Source organism: Erinaceus europaeus, chromosome 14, assembly GCF_950295315.1.
Source record: "Erinaceus europaeus chromosome 14, mEriEur2.1, whole genome shotgun sequence".
NCBI classification, from domain to species: Eukaryota; Metazoa; Chordata; class Mammalia; order Eulipotyphla; family Erinaceidae; genus Erinaceus; species Erinaceus europaeus.
Window position 1 is genome coordinate 16,140,725 of NC_080175.1, and position 17,084 is coordinate 16,157,808.

Genomic DNA, 17,084 nt, shown 5'->3' on the forward strand with positions numbered 1-17,084 from the left:
CAGAAAGTGGGAGTTCTGGCTTCTGTAATTACTTCTCCACTGGACATGGATATTGTCCATTTTATCCATCCCCCCAGGAACACTGCTAGCGCTCTCGCCTCTCACGCCCCAGGTCCCGGGATCGGATCCCCGGGATCCGAGTGTTTTTCCCCCTGCCTCCCGCAGGGGGAAGTAGGGAAGGAGATAGGTAGGGTAGGAAAGGAGGTAGGAGGTAGGTAGGGAAAGGAGGTAGGAGGTAGGAGGTAGGTAGGGAAAGGGGGTAGGAGGTAGGTAGGGAAAGGGGGTAGGAGGTAGGTAGGGAAAGGGGGTAGGGTAGAGTAGGGGGTAGGAAGGTAGGAGGTAGGACCTAGGAGGTAGGTAGGTTTCCTTATTTGGGTAAAGCTCTGAAGAAGTGATAAACTCAATATTTTAAAATATGTGAATTTGGTATTTAAAAACTTGTTTTTATGGACAAGGCAATAAGGACTTGGAAACAAAATATTATATTGACACCCAAAGCTAGTAACAGGTAGTATTATCATCACATCTACATGTTGTGCAGGTTGATATTTGAATTTTCTCTTTATTTATATCATCATCATCATCATCATCATCATCAGAGCACTGTTCAGTTCTGACTTATGCAAGATAAATTCTGGACTTTGGAGTCTCAAGCATGAACACCTTTTACATAACTATTAAGCTGCTATCAGTATCTCCCTACTTGCAGATAGATATTTGAACACTTGTATAGTTATCTTGATTCTTTTTTTAATTATTATTTTAATTTGGTGACTACTGGCATTAGTTAATTTTTAGCTATTATATTCACCAATTTTTCCATTTTTTTCTTCTATTTTCCTTTGGAATGACCATGTTGACTACTTGAAATTCTAGGCACACTAGCTCTAGACAAGGATAATACATTTTCCTAGGCCTTAGATGACAATGTCAACACCTACATAGCAGTCACTTGGCATGAATGGTTACAGTGGTCACAAAATTGGATTGTGTTCAAGTGACAATAAAAATATGGAGACATTCTTTCCAGGGAAGACAACAAACCACCTGTTCTTTCTTACATGGAGTACAGAAGGTGTATCATTAATAGAAGCATAAATATTCTGTATTGGGAGGGAGCACTCACTGTACTTAATGCTATGGAATTATGGACACTTTTAATAACTGGAAGTGACAAACCATTGACTGTTGGGTTCCCTTATTTCATAATGTGCAGCAATTTCTCGTTAGGATTTTTCATTAGGATCTCCCCTGGGCTATTTATCTCTTGGTTTCCTTATAACTGTCATAATCTCTATTCTTGTTCATGTAAGAAAGCAGTTGATACATACTCATTAGGCTCATGAATCTTTGTGATTTTAAGGATAAACTAACTGTGCTTATCTCCATTGTCTTATTTATTATATGGGGAAAAATGGCATCCACATCACAGAACTGTCTTGGAGATTAAGGGAAACAATGTAAAGAAGAGAGAGAGAGAGGGAGAGAATATATATCCCCTCCCTTTTTTTACAGCCCTGCCTTCACTTCCTTCCTAAGTCATACCTACACATATTAGTACTTCTAAGTGTCCTAAATATAGAAAAACAGTTGTTCACATTAAAATAAAATTGATAAACTAGCTAATAATGACAAAAGATTTTTCTAAGACTTGTATCAGAAAAATAAAGTATTTGAAGATACAAAATATGGTTTAACAGGCTGTCAGTCTGGATTAACCTGCCAATGAATATGCTCAGCAGAGAAGCAATTACAGAAGCCAGAGCTCCTTCATTCTATACACCAGAAAGAACTTTTGTCCATACTCCCACATGGGGAAGAAGAAAGAGGAAATGACCAGAGGACTCTGGATCCTAATTTCACCAGGACCTGAAACACTTGTCAACAGAAATTTTTGTTTGGTTTTGGTGTATAGAAAGATGATGACATGGGGGTGAAGAGCACATGTCAGGGGCTGAGTGAATACATACCTATCATGTTTAAGGCTCTAGGTTCAATTTCTGGTACCATATTTTAAAAAGTTACTGAATTTATGTCTAATCATCCTTTTTATCACTTCGATGAAATTTATTTCTTCTTTTTTAATAAATATTTATTTATTCCCTTCTGTTGCCCTAGTTGTTTTATTGTTGTAGTTATTATTGTTGTCATCATCGGATAGGGCAGAGAGAAATGGAGAGAGGAGGGGGAGACAGAGATTGGGAGAGAAACATAGACACCTGCATACCTACTTCCCAGCCTGTGAAGTGACTCCTCTGCAGGTGGGGAGCCGGGGGCTCGAACCGGGATCCTTATGCAGGTCCTAATGCTTTGTGCCACCTGCGCTTAACCTGCTTCGCTACCGCCTGATACCCATTTTGATGAAATTTCATGAGCTACAAAATCATTTTATGTTTTCTGGATAAATTATCATCTTATCTGTAAAAATCACAATATTGTTATAATGATTATATTTCACTTATTTTCATGCAATAACAATATATTTGGTAAATTCTTTACATTCTTTAACCTCAGAGAGGAGATAACTCAAAATGGCCAGGGGGTATATAATTTTTTTTTTAACCAGAGCACTAGTGGTGTGTGGGGGATTGAACCTGGGACTTTGAAGCCTTAGGCATGAGAGTCTCTGCATAACCATTATGCTATCTATCCCTACCCATGGGGAAATATAGATTTACTGTCATTACCTAATATTCTCCAGTGTTGACTTCTGTAAAGAGAAATGGAGGGAAGCATTGAGAGCCTGCTTCCCAGTGAGATGGGTTAGAAATAAAGATAGAAATGGCCTTCTAACTGAACATCTATCTAAGGGTTCAGTAAACAATTTTTTTTAAAAAAACACTAAGAAAATAATTAGGCATTTTGTTTGAATATAAATGAAGTTTTTTTTTTTAACCAGAATTTGTCCATGATAATATGTTGTCTTCCACTTGTAGGTTTCTAGACCTAATGTCAGGCTCTCAGTGGATCACATCCCTAGAGACTGAACCCAATGCCTCCATTCACACTTGAGCCATACCCATTCACAATGTGCCAAATTCTTGACTTGATGTGGTAGGTAGCCATACTGAGGACTGTCTTCACTGATTTCATCCACCTTCCATTGCAATAGGTGGCCTATATTTTAAGGTAGTGTTGAAGGCTGACAGTGTTAGCAATGAAACAAATGAAACTGATTGGCTTTAGAACTAACTAATCTATAGACTTTTGTCTCTTTAGCACACATTTCTAAAGGATTGATTTAATTAGATTGTGTGTAAGGTAGGATGGGAATTGACCAATGGGAAATTAACAAGGACATATTTCAAATCATAACTTTTTTTGAAAGTCGTTGTGTTTGGTTTTTATCTAGTGCTTTAAATTCCACCCTTCTCTTTTGATCGAGACAGAGAGGCAGAGAGAAAGAGAGAATGAAGGAAACCACAATGTCAGAGTTCCCTTCAAAGTGATGGTCAGGCTTGAATTTGGGTTACACACATGGAAAAAGCAGAGCACTACCCAAGTGAGCTATTTCTCTGGCCTTCATACTTTAATTTTCATGCCTTCTCTACTGTCTCCTTTTCTTCTCCCTTTAAACGGAATTATTTCACATGAGAATTATCACTGCTAGCATTCAACAATATGAAGTTGTCAAATTCCAAGTAAAAAACTTAGACTTTAATAATTAAGTAGATTTTTTTTTTCTCAGCTTTATTCTTCTCCAAGAAAACCTCTAACTTTGGAACTCAGGGTGGAACTGAAGTGATTTGGGTAAATATGCACAGAGAAGAAATGCTAATGTAGGCAGCCTGGGTCTGGAACAGACAGTCCTAATGATATTGCTTCTGTGGGTTCTCCCCTCTTTCCCTCATGTCTAGATTTTTCTGAGTAATATTTCTGCCTAGTGGAGAAGCTTATGATGTTCTCTAGTAGCTGAAATGAGGTTACAGTAATGAAATTCTCAACTCAAGTGTAGGAGAAAAATACTTAGTCCCTGCTAGAACACTGCAAGTTCCTGGGAACACTGATGTATAACTCCGTGCCTTGAACACCAGTGGGTGGGTGGCTTCTGATAAGTCTCAGCTCTGTGGCAGACACCCGGAAGATTCCTGTTTGCAAATGTTCAGAAATAAATTTCCACTGGACTATAACCTACATGAGGTCTCCCCCTCCACCATTCCAGGATTATCATTGGGGTTCAGTGCCTGCAGTACAAATCCATTGCTTCTAGTATTCTTTTTTTTTTTTTTCCATTTTATTGGATAGGACAGAGATTGAGAGAGGAGAGGAAGATAGAGAGTGAGAAAGATAAACATCTGCAGGACTGCTTCACCTTGTGAAGAAACCCCCCTGCAGGTGGGGAGGCAGGGGCTCCAAGCAGGATCTTTGCATGGGTCCTTGTGCTTCATACTGTGTGAACTTAACCTGGTGCACCACCACCCTGCCCCTAGGACTTTTAAATGTAGTCTTTCTAATGCCAAAGGCATAAGTCTGTCCCTGGGACAATCAACAAAATGAGTCTAATAAAGGGGGAAATTTGAGTGGCACAGGAAATGCTTCTAATATCCATGTCACATCCCCCCAAGTACTTCTGAACAACTGTGGCAGAGTATCAGTTCCAGATTTTTCTACATTTCCTAGTGTCAAGGCACTGAATGAGTTCTGCATTCTACCTTGAGTCCGTTATGAGATCAGAAGAGTTTACATAGTTGTGTGGTGCAAAACAGAAGTGAGGTGATGTTGACACTCCTGTGGAAACCCTCAGAAGGGCTGGAATTGTTGGCTAATTGTCAACGGGAAAACACTGTTATCTTTTAGGTGGACAACTGTTGAGAGGTGTTCTGTAGGTATGGAAATGATTCTATGTTGCTCCTGGCACACCCTAGCACTGCCTTTCCCTCTATCCCTGCCCCATTCTCCCTCTTCAACTCCTGCTCCCTGAACTCTTCTGCCAAATAAAATACCTGCGCTCTTGTTCTGTTTTATAGAAAACCGCCAAGCAAGTGTGTGGTTTTTCAATTGATTTCTCCCATGATTTCAGACTTGTTCATGTTCCACTATGAGCCAAGTACTTGCCTTCTTAACTACTACTAGGGATTTAGAGCTCTGGCTCTGAATCTGACTCTTTGGGTTCACTACTTATGAGCTATGTGACCCTTGCCATGGTTCTTAATCTTTTGTATTTCATTTTCTTTTTCTGTAAAATGTGGATGATAACATCATGTACTTAGTAGGGTAGAGCACTACAATTCAATGAGATCAGGTCCATAAATCCCTTGGCACCACACCGGCACATACTAAGCATTTAAACCATGCAGCCTGCTGAAGAACAGTCACTTCTCACATGCTGCTGATTTCAGCCTTCTAGATAATGCAGCTAGATAATAATAATATCTGTTGATATCTATTGTGCCTCCAACTAAACTGTAAGCTTCTTAAGACAGGAAACTGTGGCTTTGGATTCTTTGAGTGCCATGCTGTACAGTGTAGGCATTCACTTGGGGCATACGAATGAAAGAATATCCTTTGTTTCCTTGGCAGTGATTTGAATAGCAATCACTTGTTCTCAGAACTTGAATGCTAGTGTCTCTGTCCTTACTGTCCTCGACTAGCGTTCCCCAGCATAGACCTTTGAGCACATTTTCCAGAAAGACAGTCATTATCAGGTTGAATTTATGATTGCTTAACAGTCACTGAGAGTGATGTATTTTCCTCTCTACTAGTACTCTTTAATAGAACTTCCTTTGATGTGGGGAATATTTTATCTGTTATCTAATTCAGTTAGCCATGAGTCACGTGTAGCTAACGAGAACCTGAAATGTGACTAGTAGAACTGAGGAACTAAACTTTAACTTTTATTTTTCTTAACAACTTGAATTTCTGTGTAAAAAGCCACACATGACTTGTATACAGAGAGCTGTACAGTTAAATGCTATATAGCCACTCACCCAGTACCTGGGGCTGATGTTCACACAATTTGTCAGGTACAAAAGAATGAGTGATGGTCCAGGAGCTGATGCAGTAGATAAAGCTTTGGACTCTCAAGCATAAGGCCTGGGGTTTGATCCCTGGCATTGTATGTGTCAAAGTGATGTTCTGCTTCTCTCAAAAATAAATATTTTAAAAAGGGATTAATAAATGTTAAACACTTAGTAGCTCTTCACTTCTACTTTTTCTTTGTCCCTCAAGGGCAAGGCAGAACAATCTTCATTTGTGAGTGGTAATGTTACCACTTCCTAGAAGACACACACACACACACACACACACACACACACACACACACACACACACACACAAACACACACACACACACACACGTGCACACACACATACATGCAGACACACACACCTGTGACCATTACTGTAAATAGTGAAGATGGCAGAGTCCTTCCAGGTGTTTGACCTACTTTAGATAGTTTTTTTTGGCTTATATAATTTTATTGGGGGCTAACAGTTTACAATTTAATTGTTTATACATGGGTACAATTTCTTTCTTTAAAAAAATTTTTTTTGTTCCTTTTTGTTGCCCTTGTTGTTTTACTGTTGTAGTTGTCATTGCTGTTGTTATAGATGTCATTGTTGGATAGGACAGAGAGAAATAGAGAGAGGAGGGGAAGCAGAGAGGGGGATAGAAAGAGAGACACCTGCAGAGCTGCTTCAACACCTGTGAAGCGACTCCCCTGCAGGTGGGGAGCTGGGGGCTTGAACCAGGATCCTTATGCTGGTCCTTGTGCTTTGCGCCATCTGGGCTTAACTCACTGCGCTACCGCCCAACTCCTCTCAAGTGACATTTTCATGGTATGTGCTCATCTCTGATACTTCTTCATTTGGTTTAATATTCTCCTCACATAAGGGGACTTAAATGATTGGATCAGACACACCATAACAGACTCATTTTAAATTTATCACTTTTTCCCCCCAAAGGAAATTTATTTACTTATTTGCTAACAATATGCAGTAACAGGGAGAGAAAGATGTAATATGCAAATATTTCAGAGTATCACTACTCTAGTATATTTAATGGGACTTCATGCATGCCAGTTCAATGTTTTACCTGATCCATCAACTCCTGGGCTACAATTTGATCACCTTTTAAAGGATTTGTCTCCAAATACAGTCACATTCTGAGATAGTAGGGTCTAGAGAATTAGCAAGTCAACTTTGGGAAGACACAATTTAGCCCATAGCATCCTCAAAGAAGTCTTTAATAGAAATACTTCAGTGTAGGTCACTTCTTCTTCTTCTAGCGTTTGCCCTTCTTCCATAGCCAGTCAACAGGTCAGGTTGAAAGGTGTCAGGAGCTGCTTGTTGCTGGCTTTGAAAGTGACTGGGATCCATGTGGATTCAGTCGGCTAGGAAGGATCGTCAGTTTCCCCAATGAATGGGTACTGACGGGATGCACCACGAGAAGGTCGATCCAATGCATCCCTGTAGGTCACTTGTCTGGGAAATCACTGAGTTATTTTAGAAGGAGTGAATAACATAGAAAGGGCAGTAGTAGCTTTGCTAGTTAGGGCAGTAGTATCTTTGCTAGTTAGGTCACTGGGCCTCAATCCTGCTGGAGATCACACTTCAGAACAGCCCCACAAGAACATAGGGAAGCTTGAGTATTTATCCATACAGAATTCCCTAGCACTTTGGAGCCACACCTGCCTCTGGAGGGATGGGTCTTTTACTGTAAGAGAAAACCTCCGGTAGAAAACAGAGGCATAGGTATTCAAGGTGGGAACTATCCAGGTTCTGCAAGACACCTAGTGGTGAGAAGTCAGGATGGCACTTGTTGCAGGAAGGGAGTATCATTATCTCTATTTTCTGGAGTGAAAACCTGCAGGCAGAAATTGATAGGATTAGAATGTAGTCCATTTAACTGAAAAACTCACATTTAACTGCCACATTTATTAATTGAATTCATTCAACAACTGAATAATCAGTTCTTAAGAATCTAGAAACTTAGAGATCTAGAGAAAAACAGGACAAGGTCTACTTTCAAGAAACTCTTGGTACAGAGGAAATTTAACAGAATTAGTTGTTGGGATGATCTGACAGGTGTTTAGATATCTGACGCCATGTTCTTTCGTCTCCTCAAGCTGAGCTGTGTACCCACAGGCAAGCTTTAGATACTTCTCAGACTATTTGAATTTTTTTAAAAAATATGTTATTTATTAATGAGAAAGGAGGAGAGAGAGAAAGAACCAGACATCACTCTGGTACATGTGCCACCGGGGATTGAACTCAGGACCTCATTCTTGATAATCCAATGCTTTATCCACTGCACCACCTCCCAGACCACAACTATTTAAATTTTTCATTTGATATTTCTTCTCAGTCCTCGGTATCAGCTCCTTTGTAATTGTCTTGAACTATGTAGATTTTTTAGCTTTACTCCACCACCCTGGGAGATGAACCGAAAGATGTTTGTGGAGTTTGTTGCTGGGACTGGTTTTCTCCTGCCCTTCCTTTTGCTCTGTCTCTTCCTCACCATCCTCCCAATGAGAGCATTTCCAGGTTTGGTGTTCTCCGCACTTGGTGTCGTGATATGGACTGGTGAACAAGGTCAAGATGTCTGTGATGTGCTATCAAATGTGCAACTTCACCTGTGATCCATTTGAAAGGATCTTGTGAATCTAGTGGAGAGAGTTGGACTGATTTCTGCATTCTCTGAGAATTACTTGGTAAGAAAGGAAGCACCTGCCAACCATGCTTGACTGCTTTTCATCAGATTTACTTTGTACTGATGAAAAGATGAAATCTATAGTGGAGTGAATGTCTTTATGTAACTACTGATTCTATACTTCTAACAAGGGTCAGTATATTGTGGCCACACTGACATTTCCATATTTAAAATACTTTTTATCTTTTTTTATTGAACAGAGACAGCAAGGGAGAGAGAGAGAGAGAGAGAGAGAGAGAGAGAGAGAGAGAGAGAGGATTGTTATTTATCTTAAAAAGGGTTTTGGTGGTTGGGGGCTGCTGCAGAGTAAAAGGATTCACAGCGGGGAGCTGGGAACTGGTTTAAACAATACAAGGTTTATTAGGGTGAAACAGGTAAAAGGCAAAATAAGCACTTATCATCAAGGATTAAGAGTATGCTAGGTCCATAAAGTCTAAGCATAGTTATCAAAAGTTTAGTCCCATAAGATAAACAATTATAAGCTCTGGTAAAGGTTGTTCATGGCTGTAGAGGGATCTAAAAGTTTACCAGATAGCAGAGTCACACGTGTTTAGTTCCCAGGAGAAGTAGCCATGGCAGATGGATGTCTGGAGCACCTCCATGAAGATGCATCTGACCAGGAGAAGAAGCCGCAGCCAAAAACAGCGAGAGTTCTGGCTGCTGTCCTTTTAAGTCTATTCAGCCTACCCACAATGCTCTGCACACCAGCACAATCTGGATCTACCTACAGTCCACCATGTGCCTGCACAGATAACTGCATACTGTCAGCCTACTGTCGCCAAGGCTGATGTCTGCACTGTGTTGGCCTTCCATCTATGGTCACCAACATACTGTGTCACCACAGAAAGAGAATCCTGCATCATTTCTTTACCACCTGTGAATCTTTCTCCCTACAGGTGGGGGCTGGGGGATTGAACTTGGGTCCTTGCACATTTTTTTTTAATTTAAGAATGGAGACATTAACAAAACCATAGAATAAGAGGGATACAGTTCCACAATTCCCATAACCTGATCTCCATATCCCATCCCCTCCCCTGATATCCTTCTCATTCTCTATATCTCTGGGAGTATGGATCCAGGGTCTTTGTGGGTTGCAGAGGGTGGAAGGTCTGGCTTCTGTAATTGCTTCCCCGCTGAACATGGGTGTTTTAATACGTGCACTCAACCAGGTGCACCACCACCCAATCCCCCAGATTTTTTTTTAAATCTGATGTATCCTTACTTTTTTTTGTCCAAGTACATGCTAATTTACAACCTGAAGTCTCCTGAAGTTGTTAGAACAGATACTGTATTCATTTTTATAGTGAGGAAACTGAGGTAGAAAGAGATAAAAGAGAATTCTTGCTTAGATCCATAAGGTTTTGGGAAAAAAAAATAAATGGTAAATGTGGAAAGACAGACATTGTTCCTATGGCCATGCATCTTTTTGGTGACTGCTACAATTAGATGGTGTACTTGGTGATTTCTGGAACAGCAGTTCAGTTACAGGATGAGTGTTTTTACTGGGGCCTCTAACACTCTCACAGGAATTCAATTAGCTCTCAGGTTAACTATGTAAATCTTGATCTGAAGCAAGTATTGAGTCACTATTACTAGTTTGACTTATTATCACTGAAAAGCAGACCACCACACTGGTTAAGTTTGAGGGTTCTGAGTGCAGACTGAGGTGCCATAAGCCTTCTCTCTAATGTCTGGAGTCTCAAATAGGAATATTTGAAGGCTAAGATTACCTGAAGACTCATTTGTATGTTTAATACTTGTGCTTAGAAGAAGCCCTGTGTCATTGATGTCCCGTGTGACTTCTCTTAGTGGTTTGAGCTTCCTTTTAACATGGCTGCCTTAGGGTAACTTTGTTACAAAGCAGTTCAGTGTCCCAGTTGTAGACAATTTACAGAATACGGCAGATTTTGACTTGCCCCTTCACTTCCACTACACTCTATTGGTTATGAAGGTCACAAGGCACCTTACAAGTAAAGGGGGCGGGGTCCAGATCTTAACTCTCAAATGATAGGAATGTCAAGAGCACTTTGGATAACAGCTCGTAGGATGAAAGATGTTACAGCAGCAACCCCCACTATTTCATTCATCATTTTTCATGGACCTGTATTCTCCCCACCCACCCACCCACCCACCCCAGAGTCTTTTACTTTGGTGTAATACTCCAATTCCATTTCAGGTTCGACTTGTGTTTTCTTTTCTAATCTTGTTTTTCAACTTCGGCCTGAGAGTGAGATCATCCCATATTCATCCTTCTGTTTCTGACTTATTTCACTCAACATGATTTTTTCAAGGTCCATCCAAGATCGGCTGAAAACGGTGAAGTCACCATTTTTTACAGCTGAGTAGTATTCCATTGTGTATATATACCACAACTTGCTCAGCCACTCATCTGTTGTTGGAATAGTGTTGTTGAAATAGTGGGGGTTGTATTGCTAAATGGGAATCTGGGGAATGTTATGCATGTAAAAAAAAAAAAAGAAGTAGAAACGCAAAGCAGAAAAAAAAAAGATGTTACAGCAGCAAATGTAAATGCAATTTTCAAATCACATTTGTAATTTTCAGAGTTATAACATGCAATCTGCTACACCTGGTTCTGTTTGCAACCTTCCTTTTTAGCCTTTTATCATAATTTCTTAAAAACAGGTTTAGAATCATTTGCGTTTATGTAAAATGCTTCCATGTTTGTTTGAAACAAATGCAAAAGTGCAAAAGACGAGCCAGATGGTGTGGCATACCACCTGGTTGAGTACACATCATACTACAATGTACAAGGGCCAAGGTTCAAGCCCCAGGCTCCCACTTGCAGGGGGAAAGCTTCACAAGTTATGAAGCATTGCTGCAGGTGTCTCCTTTCTATCTCTGTCTCTATCTCTCCTGTCCCCTCTTGACTTCTCTGTCTCTACTCAAATAAATAAATGTAACTTGAAAAATATTAAAAAAAAACAGAAGTACAAAAGAAACCATTTGTAAATGTTAGCTATGTGAGCTAGAGAGAAACTTAAAGCATTTGTTTGACTCCATCAGTACATCTTTTTCCAAGATCTCTGAGGATTAAATGAGCCATTAACTAAGTGATTCCTCCTTCCTGTTGGTGGTAGCACTTAATAATGTGGCTTCTTTTTAATTTTTTAAAAATAATCTTTATTTACTTATTGGATAGAGACAGCCAGAAATTGAGAGGAAGGGGGAGGTAGAAAGGGAGAGAGACAGAGAGACACTGTTTGACCAATTGTGAAGCTTTCCCTCTGTAGGAGGAGACTGGGGGCTTGATCCTGGGTCCTCGTAGATTATAACATGTACGCTGAACCCGGTGTGCTACCACCTGGCTCCCAAGGCATTTTTTTTTTTCTTTGTAGCATGTTAGGACTCTTCACCACTTTTCATTCAGATAGAGAGGCATAGAGACAGGGAGAGATACCTTAACAGCAGAGCTTTCCCCATTTTCCCAGTACTGTGGCACTCAAATATGGTGTTTAATCTTGAATTGGGGCCACATGCATGACAAAGCACACACCTTAACTGGTGAGAGAGTTCCCCAGTCCTCTGAGGAGGCAATTTTGAGTATTTTGGATGACTTTCCAAATTGTAGCTGTGAAACTGATATCATGCTTAGTTGTATACATATTAAATATAGTCTTGTCAAGACAGCTCCCCTACCCTGATTCAACAATAGACATATGAACTGGTCAGTAACATATAAAGCAAGGTGGTTGAAAGCCCTGTCACTGCAGTAGTAGACAATACTACAGAGTGACAGAGATTTGGTGGGCTTTGGGTGTTTTCGGGTGACAGGATAAAAGCAGGCAGTATGCCCTGTCACAGCTAAAAGTGGCATGTGGATCAAGCACTTGTCAAAACATTGTTACTGACGTGTGTCTGCATAGCAGTAGTGACAGATGAATTTCCTGAGAGTCTTAGGGAGGGGTTCTCTAAGGGATAGTCAGAGTAGCTGGAGGTGGTTGTTTGAAGTCTAGGATGGACATGTTGACAAAGTAGAAACTGAGCTATGTGTGCTAGAGTGGCCCATGGCTTTGCGCTTATATTTTTAAGACAACACTGATGGTCAGGTTAGTGTGTACACACTTGAGGACACGCATATGCGTGTGCACACACATACACTGCACCCAGTACTCTGGAGGTTAGTTGCAGCCAGTTAGATTTGTATCCAATTATTATTGTGGTTTGCAGACTTGTTAGAAACATAAAGGTTAGATTAGAACAGAATGTCTACTGAATTCTGTCTTATTAAAATACCCTTCTTCAACAGTTATTGAATTCCTGCTGCATTTGAAGACCAGGCAGGGAAGATTATAAAAAGACATCTAAAGTTGAAATCTGACATTTGGGCTGGGGAGACAAAATGTGAAGTTAGAGTTTCATATTATTATTTGGATGTATGCTTAACGGATGAACAGTATAGCAGATACAGGAGGGTGTGTTTCCTGTGGTGAGTGAGGCTGTTAGGTAAGCATTCCCAGAGGGAACCAGGTACAGGATGAACTAGGTAGGTGGATAGGATTCAAAAGTTGAGAGAACAGGGCATTTCTGGATCAGCTGGAGGGAATAGGGAACAGAGAGTAGGAAGTTCTATGAAGGTGAAGAAGCAAGAATAATATGTGTGGGTTCTGCCGAATTCATGAAACATTGACAACTGAACTTGAAGACATATGCCAGGGATCATCTCAGAGAGGACAGCTGGGTTTTAGCAGGAGGCAGAGGGAGTCACTGCATCTCTTTCCTTTCAAGTAAAGACCAAGTAGATGAGCTCAGAGCCTTCATAACTAGCAGCAGCCAGAGCTAAGAGAAACCATACCCCAGCAATCACAGTCATGGTTGGTCTCAGAGGTCTCCCTTTGATTTTATGACAGAACTAATAAGAGCACTTGGACCACTGTATGAATTACTCAGATCAGATTAAAGCCATCAATCGCCAGGATAATCCCAGCAGAGGATGGACCTGATTTTGAGTTAGAATAATGGGAGCCAAAGCCACAATAATAAGCCCTGCTGCTTGGGAAGCTGCTATGCTTGGGTGGGGGTGGTGGGCCAGTAGTGCAGGGGAGCTCAATGCTCCAGTAAGTTTTGAGCTTTTTTTTTTGTTTTGTTTTGTAGCCCAGGAGGTAAGGGGACAGAATCATCCTGCAACTCTGCTCACTGGTGCCAGGCTGAAGGTTAGCAGGGGACACTCATAGAGGAAAATATGATCTCTTTTAATCTAGTGGAAGCAGGTCAGGGGGGAGCTGTGACAATGCTGGAAACAAACATAGGAGAAAATTGATAGAGACAGAGAGAGACAGAGAAAGAGAGAGGGAGGGAGGTAGAGAAAGAGAGAGGGGAGAGAGAGAGAGAGAAAGAGGAAGCGCGCTGGTTGCAGTGACATCAGATGACATTGTGCTTGCCTTTCTCCTGCTTACTATGGATGCTCAGGAATGCTAGTTAACTGAGCAGAAGAGCACATACATAGCACTGGCAATTCAAAACACCATCAAACTTTTATTTCTTTGAACAAGCAGCACAGAAGTGATGGTGAGGTAAAAGCACAATGCTTTTTGGCAGCAACTGCATATAGGCTTTCTCCAGCAAAGCAGGAGAAGTTGTCTTTTGTGCCTTCAATGGATATTCAGTGAGTACCTACTATGTGACAGGTGCTGGACCAGGTTGCTAGGATGCCATGAAGAACCAGAATGGGCCCCCTGTCATGGAGCTCTGACTGAGACAGGAAGTGGTACTCAGAGAACTCACTGAGTGCTGTGGAGGAACTAAGCAGGACACTCTGGTTGATTGCTGACAAGGTGGTAGCAGTGAGGGACTAGGGAGGGCTTCCTAGCAGAGGTGATAGGGGTTCTGAAACTTTAACACTCCTTCAATTTAGTTCATCAAATAAAGGAGAAATACTATGAGCAGAGAGAGCCATGTATACAAATGCATGGGACAAGATTTAGTTTAAAGAATATCTAAGAACAAATAGTGAATGGTTGGAGGTAGCTCGCTAGGTAAGATTCACGCTTTGCTAAGTGTGTGGTCCATATTCAAACCCCAACACCATGCATGAGTCCACAGTACTGGGATAAGCTCCACTGTTACAGTGTCTCTCCTCACTGTCTCTGTCTCTTTACCTGAATTAAAAAGTTGGCCCGAGAGTGGTGAAATCATTAATGAATGTCTGAATTTCACAACAGATAAACATTCAACAACAACAAAATCAAGAAAAGAAAGAGTGATGCTGACTACAAGAGGGCAAAGAGAGGAAGGAAAGCATTGCTAACCATTTTTCTTGTTTTTATCCCCTTTTTAAAGATATATATTTTTTAAATGAGGGTGAGGGTAAGAGGGAGAGAGACAAAGAGAGAGATAGAAAGAGACTGAGAGAGATTGAGGGAGAGAGACAGACTGAGACAGAGCACTGCTTAGCTCTGGCTTACAGTGGCGCTGGGGATTGAACCTGGGACCTCAGAGCCAGGGGTCTTTTGCATAGCCTTTATGCAGTCTCCCCAGCCCCAGTTCACTTTTTCATATCAATATCTTCATTCCACATTGAAATGTGGATGAAAAGATGTGAGATAATGAACAGATAAATTGAGAAAAGGCATTACCAGGATTCTGGTCCTTGTGTTCCCTTCTTTGGTCTTAGGGAAATGGAGTTTTAGAACTAAACATCCCTGAACTTTGACTCTGAGTTATTCTTGAAATATTCAATTATTAATAGACTTAACTTCATTATGGAACAAACTGATCTTGGGGTCAGTTTTCTCATCACTGTATGGGGGTATTAATATCCAAACCACCTTGTGCAGTGCATTGATACAGAACTCCAATAAAGGAAGGTATGCTTCCACATTGACCAGACTTGAAGTTATCCCGGAATACTGTGCTCAGTCTCAGAACTTGCCCAATTGCCTCCTGTCAACCTATTAATTATTGTGGGGCACACACAAGTGGGAGAGAGCAACAAAATGGTGGAGAGTAGAGATTCAGGCCTTAGCTCAGGCATTATATCATTCCCAAACCCAAGTCCTGTGGTGAGGACCATGGAATGCCCTTGTGCATTGACAGGCTCAAGCAAACTGGGTTTTGAAGTTAAATATTTGTACTCCTGGGAAATGGGCGGTAGCACAGTGGGTTAAGCACACATGGTGGGAAGCACAAGGACCAGCTAAGGATCCTGGTTCGAGCCCCCAGCTTCCCATCTGCAGGGGAGTCTCTTCACAGGTGCTGAAGCAGGTCTGCAGGTGTTTATCTTTCTCTCCCATTCTCTGTCTTCCCCTTCTCTCTCCATTTCTCTCTGTCTTATTCAACAACAATGACATCAATAACTACAACAATAAAACAACAAAGGCAACAGAATGAAATAAATAAGTAAATAAATATTTTTAAAAAACAACAAGGGCAACAAAAGGTAAAATAAATAAATATATTAAAAAATGTACTCCCAGTAATCAAATAGTGGTGGTCCTTCTTGCTGCACTCTCCAAGGGGCCCATAGACGATAGCTTTTGTTACTTGTGATACTTCTTCTTCTTCTTCTTCTTCTTCTTCTTTTTTTTTTTTTGATACTTGTGATACCTTGTGATACTTCTCTCCATAGACAATAGCTTTTGCTCTCAAGTCACCCCTAGTTTAGGTTCCAGTTCTTTGGGATCTCCCCTCCTTCTCCTTTCCTCCATAGCTTTCATTCTTGCTGTCAAAAGCTTTTGATTATTTACTTAACACATAGTGCTTAGAATCCAGTTAGAAACCATCTTCTAACCAATGAATTAAAAGTCTGTGTCATTAGCAGCTGAAAATGCTTGCATGTTGCAACCTGCTAAGGGTACAGATTTTGACCTCTACTCTGCCTTGAGCAGCAAAGGAAACTACAGATGATTTCTTTCTTTCTCTTTAAGCAGCAAGTGTGTAGCAATCTCTCTTTTCCCTCTCTAGGCTCAGGTCTTGAACAGGTATGATTTCACGCTCTGGGTCAGGTTTTTTTTTTTTTTTTTTTTTCATTTATGTAAAGTCACAGGGGCCCAGGCGTGGCACACCTGGTTAAGCTCATGTAGTAATATGCAAGAGGACCCACACAAGGATCCGGATATGTCCCCCCATTCCCATCCTTCAGTGGGGACACTTCAACAGCAGTGAAGCAGGTCGGCAGGTGTCTATCATTTTCTCCCCCTCTATCTCCTCTCCCCTCTCAATTTCTCTCTGTCCTATTGAATAAAATAAAAGAAAAAGAAAAAATAAATAATCAATAGCCTCCAGGACTGGAGGATTAATAGTACCAGAACCAAGCCTTGGCACTGAGCCCCAGCAATTGGAGGAAAAAGAATGAAAAGCCACACAGAGAGAACAAAGACAAAGAGAAAGGGAGATAAACACAGTTTTCTCCCATTCTCACGTGGTGCTGGGGCTTGAACCCAGGCCATGTGCATGGCAAGGCAGGTACACTACCTGG

General features: G+C 40.9%; 1 long non-coding RNA gene across 1 annotated transcript; it reads right to left on the bottom strand.

The window, feature by feature from the left end:
* Positions 1–8,987: 8,987 nt before the first annotated feature.
* LOC132532750 (uncharacterized) lies at positions 8,988–15,353 on the bottom strand. The gene is made up of 2 exons (XR_009544668.1): positions 15,244–15,353; positions 8,988–9,262 (listed from the first exon to the last, which is right to left on the bottom strand). It is a non-coding gene; the product is annotated as an uncharacterized LOC132532750 (long non-coding RNA).
* Positions 15,354–17,084: the final 1,731 nt, after the last annotated feature.